The sequence below is a fragment of the Oryctolagus cuniculus genome, chromosome 4 (genome assembly GCF_051225735.1).
Source record: "Oryctolagus cuniculus isolate XC-2025 breed Fujian yellow rabbit chromosome 4, ASM5122573v1, whole genome shotgun sequence".
NCBI classification, from domain to species: domain Eukaryota; kingdom Metazoa; phylum Chordata; class Mammalia; order Lagomorpha; family Leporidae; genus Oryctolagus; species Oryctolagus cuniculus.
In genome coordinates, this window is record NC_142870.1 from 119057479 (window position 1) to 119063478 (window position 6000).

Here is a 6000-nt window from a genome sequence, read left to right on the forward strand (position 1 = left end):
TAGTAGAAGATGGCCCAAGTTCTTGGGCCCCTGCACCCACGTGGGAGACTTAGAAGAAGCTCTTGGCTTCAGATTACTGCTGCATCTGGGGAGTGAACCAGCACACGAAAGATCTCCCCCTCCCATAGCTCTGCCTTTCAAATAAATAAATTCATACATGTCTCTTTAAATAAACAACTGAAAGTGAGCTGAGGGTTAGGAGTGGCAGCCAAGAGGGAGTATAAATATCACCACCATCACACCCACTTCAGGCGGGTTCACTCAGGGCTGCAGGCCCCACCACAAGCACGTGGTACACAAGGATGTCAGAAGGAAGCAGGTAGGCGCGGTTGCTGCCACTCCTCCTATTTAGCCCCTCCTGAGAGCTATATCCATCAAAAAACCCTCACTTCCTTTTGGGTAAGCCTGGTGTTGTGCTCTCCATGCTATGCAACCATGAAAGTGAACTAGGCAGAATTTTTCATAAACTATGATTTCTGCCCCAATTCTTCTCATAAACTTCTAGAGCTCAGATCTTGAGTTCGTTCAGAAATATATATCACATCAAAAGGAAAGAAGAGAAACTTGATAACTGTGGATTCCTATTACTTACTTTATTCTTCAGGAACAATTCTGGAGTAATTGAAAACAGCTCTGATGGTCTTTGCTCATCCCTTTGTGTTGATACATGCAGCAAAGCATGGTAATGTCTTTTGTGCAGTGGGAACTCTTCCACAGGGTTTCAATAGGTGAATCCATCATAATTTTATTAAGTACACTGATTTTTTTTTATATTTTATCAAGTTAAATGCTGCTTGCATTTAGCAAGTATACAGGAAAATAAAAATATTCTCAGTATTTTTCCATCAGATAGCAAGGGACTGAATTTGGCTCAGAGTATAACACCATAAAAAGAGTCCAGCTACAAATGTGGATTTTTCCCCTTCTCTGCCTGGTGCCACTTTTTCAGTTCCCTCCCTCCTTTCCTGAAATCTAAGTAGCAGGACAGGAAGCAGAATGTTACAAGTTGCAGTGGAGACCCATGACATAGGGTGGAATGTGGAGAAGAAACTGCATTTAAGAGAGAAATCAACCAGGACAAAAACCAAGAAATAATTTAAGTGACTGGTTGATGGGAAAGCAAAGTCACTTGCATAGAGAAGTAGACAAGGAAAAATGTAGATCAAATTTAGGCACAAACGAAGTGTCAGCTCCACAATTCCAGAAGTTTTAAAAAATCCTTAAGAATGGGATTAGGCAAAGGCAAGAACAAAGGCAAGAACAAAAAGAACAAAATTGATTATTCAGTTTCATCTTTTTAATTTCCCTCAGTACATCTGAATACAACTGCTGTAGTGATTAGTTATTTCCCTATTACAGGGACAGAGAAAACTAAGGGAAGTGGGTATGAGGACGTATAGACATATGAGTGGACAGCTGGATAATGATTCTGAAGTAAGTTTTGAAGACATATACATTTCCTTAATCATAAAAAAGCAGTGGGGAACTTTGTGTGAAGAGTGAGGAAATAGGTAGATGGAACTCTGTATTCTTTGTGCATAATTGTTTTATAACTCTAAGGCTGCTCTAAAAAATAAAGTTCATTTATTTAAAAAAGAGAAAAAATGGAGTCTGAATATATTGATTGATTGATTGATTGATTGTTCGTTGCCCCTGATAGAAGTTCACTATCTATCACCATTTTTTATTGTATACCTGAGTTTAAAACTTACATATATCTGAAGTATATTTTTGTTAGGCTTTAGCATGTTAACAAAAATCCATAAGGAAGCCAAATCAGGCTCTATGTTAGAAATTTTCTCCACAAAGTAGAGATTTCACTGAGACTTGTCTACTTTCTTGTTATGAATTATTTATATATCTGTTAGAATTAAATATAAGCAAACCTAAGCAATACTATTCACCTTTTTGGAGATCAAGCAGAATGACATTGTAGGGAATTCCTCAGTGGGGTATTCCAGAAAAAGACTGAGAATAAGCTCATTTCTGATCCTTCCCATCTGCCTAAAAATTAGCGAGAGATTGCCTACAGAAGAGGTTCTGGAAAAGCTTCAGGATACAGAGTCTAGCAGCCCAGTGAGATTTACAGCACAAGAGTTTGTCTCTGAAGCAGAAGCTGTTGTTGGATAAGGTGGTAGATAGGACGTTTTCATCACAAGCAGCTTACCTTCTGTTGATAGCCTGGCTTCTCAGTGTCCAAAGACCTGTGTTGATCCCTTAAGCAGCTCCCTTGTACTCCCATGTGTAAAAAGCTCAGACATAAAATGTAACCACTAAAAATGTGGCACGAAATAAGCTTTATCATAAAAATGCTTCCATTACCAAACTTTCATTTTTCTTTCTGCAATGAGAGATTAAATTGATCTGCAGATTAAAAAGATCTCCTGCCTTTTTGTTTGTTTTCAGTGCAGAGTTCTAAACCTATTCCAACACTCTGAAATATCTTATAAATAAATATCAGCAAAGTCAGAGGTTTGAGGATGTCAATAGACATTTCGTGTATCTCAAAAGATATTAATCCTCTTCTGCCCATCAGAATCTGAACCAGTTTCAGAGCCATTCAGCATCAAGGATGAATGTAAGGGCACATCCTATAGAAACATTTTAAGCAGAAGCTGCTGAGATAACTTAATCTAGACCTATAGATACTACAGCTGGTTCTTACTCTGTGTCTGGTTCTCAAAAAGTTCTTGAAAAGCCCATAATTACGCCTCACCAATTAGGAAGCCACCATCACTGACTCATACCATCATCAAAAATGGGCAGGAAATGAGAGTTGGCATTTGGCACAGTGAATCAGATACCACCTGGAACACCTGCATCCCCTATCAGAGTTCTGGATTCAAGTCCCAGCTCTGCTCCCAATTCTTTCTTCCTGTTAATGCACACTCAGAAAGTCAGAGTTGGTAGATCAAGGACTTGGGTCTGTGCCACCCACATGGGAGACCTGCATTAATCTCTGGCCTCCTGGCTTTCAGCCTGGCCCAGCTCTGCCTGATGCAGATATTTGGGGAATAAAACAACAAATGAGATTCTCTCTCTCTCTCTCCCTCTTGCTCTTGTTTTCACTCTCAGTCTTGTTCTCTCTGTGTCTTTTGAATAAAGTTCCAATAAAAATTAATTTAAAGAAAAAACTTTCAAGTAGGCAGAAAATATGTGAGGGTCTAAGCCAGATGGCAGCTTTCTGGGTTGTGCTGGCGTGTTCACCCTGGGACTTTCCTGCTTTGCGCTCACTCCATAATTGGCCTCAGGCTCTAAGCCTGCATCACAGATCTGGAGTCATGAAAGGGAGCCCTGAATCTGAGTCACTAATGGATGTGTGACCCTGGCCTATGGTTCTTCACTTGTAGAGCCTAGAGTAATTATATTAAAACAATCAGATTAAACTAGATAAGCCAACTCAGCACCCTTTTCTACTTCTAAAGTAGTAAGATTCTTTTCCCAGTGAATCCTGGCTAATCATCATCAGTGCTGGAGAAATCAATATTTTTACATCCTTATTCTGTCACCTGGTCCAAGGCTATTTCAGGATTTAGAGACAGCTCATGAAAAAGTCTGCCTGTGGCAGAGGCTCTGAAGACACTTTGGAGGTCAAGGGCCCTCCTGGAGAGAGTTGAAATCCCAGAATAAAAGATTTCTATGATAAGCATCAGGTTAAGTATCAGCCCAGAGAAGAACAGAAGGGAGTCTGTCCCTGAAAAAGCTACGAGCGGTTAATGTCTCACACAAGAAACAGCAGCCACTTCCTCTTTCAGGACAGCCTTGCTATTTAATACCCCAAAAGACCAAGGACAAAGAACGGCATTGTGTAAGCACTGTAACTCAAGCAATTAGCCAGGTAATGGTCTGTGGGGTTCATTATAGCAGAATGTCAATTAAAACACTTGGAAGGAGATGATGCAAAACACTTACATTTCAAATCTTATAACCTACCCAGTAAGGCTAAATTATAGTAGATGTCATATTACTACATCAGGTATCAAATAAATGAAAATAAAGATTCTTTTCTAATATGGACTCTTGTCAAATATTTCATAAATTCTAGGAACTGGAAGAAGCAGCCAAGTGTTCAGTCTTTACTCAACAATAAAGGACATCACATTTGAATTGAATATCTTCTTGCCTATCTTTGGCTGAGTTAAGTAATACCTGTAAATCCCTCATTAATTATTTTGTAAAGATACAAAAATATATCTATTCATTTTCCTTTGTATTTTTGCCAATGAACTTAAGGAGGAAGAAGAGAAGAAGAGCAGATAAGATGTGAATTTCAGAAGGAGACCTGTTTCTTACAGATTTTCAGACAAGATGTCTCCTGTTTAATGACTTGCCTGGTCTTATTCTCACAGAACAATAGTATCTCTTTGCTTACATTTTAGTGTAGATATGTTATGAGAAAAACTGACTTCTTCAAAATAGAAAATAAATGACAGTTTCTTCATAAAATTTCAAAATGCAAATAATATTTAGCATCCATATAAATGGCCATATTTATTTGCCCTGAATACTAGTGGATAGAAAGAATATAATATACAAACATTAATTTCTGTCCTAAAAACCCTCAAGTCAAGTTTAAGCCAGCAGTTAATTTTTATTTAGGAATCATAAATTCTTTACAGGAGGGAGTTAAAATAAAATGACCAACAGGTGGAGAAATGTAACATTCCACTAATGTGTCATAGGAAACTAAATACATTATAAATTTTTATTATTATTCATAATTATTCTGTAAAATATCACCAGCCTACAATATTTTTAACAGTAAAATATTTTCTCCTTACCAGATAATTGTTGTTATAAACTACATTTGTTATGTAACTACCTACTTCATCTTAACTAAAGATGTTCTACATAATCATAATCAAAACAAAACCTGATTTTTAGGACCTTTCTAACATATCATCTCTGAAAGACAATCAAGTATTGCATGGCACCAAAAATACATACTTTAACCTCAACAATGCCATCATATTAGATTCTTCCTTTATTCTACTTTATTAGATATTTATAAATGTGATAACTTTAAAATTAAGAATGGATCTGTACTCCATGCCAAAAACTTCCACATTTTGAAAATCAATACAAAAAATAGATTTAATACCAGAGAGGAAAGATTGCCTTTTGTCATTTCATACCTTTATCATCTCTATTCATATTCTTATTTCCTCAAGGCAGATTATATCAACGGGAAATTTTTAAGCCTAGGATCTTTTTGCACAAAACCTGGTAGAAGATAAAATAAATCAATGTTTATAATCATCTCCTACCTTATGGATATTTCCTTGTAAGCGATCCTTCTCCTGAATAGCTCATTGGAAAATTCAATCTCACTCACCATTCAAAAAGGGTCTCCCTTACTTCTTTCAAGATTTGTCCCTACCCAATGAGAGGTGAACACTCTGCGTTGAGGGGAGTGGTAACTTTTTCAGACTCCGAAGAAAGACCCTGAAATCTGATGAAATGCAAATGTCTTGGGAATATTGAATTCTTAGCTCTTCACTGATCTGACTTTGTTTCCCTTTCCCCTTGGTTTGCAGGATTATCTCCTGTTGAATCAGTACTGTGGTTTTCTGAAGTATGCTCACTGTAAGCTGTTAGGTGGGCAGCATTTGAATACTCAGTTGCATCTGTTTTCACTGTTGAGAAACCACTCTCTTCATAATGACTATATCGGTAACATTTCTGAACATATCCCATTCCAACCTACCCTTTACTGGGCAAGCCTGCCACTCATTGGGAATTAACCAAGACCTGCAGATCCTTGGCCAGGCTCATTTCTAAGCTATCTTTGTCATTATTTGGAGGTCACAAGAAGTTATCAATTACAAAAGTACTATTGCAGTCTTGATACATCATTCATTCATTCATGGGAACCTGCAAAGTGCCAGACCCTGTTCTAAGTGCCAGACATAGAGCAGAAGAAAGATTGACAAGATCCCTGCTTTTATGTAGCTTATATCCTATGAGAAACACAACCAAAAATTAAAATGCAAGCATATA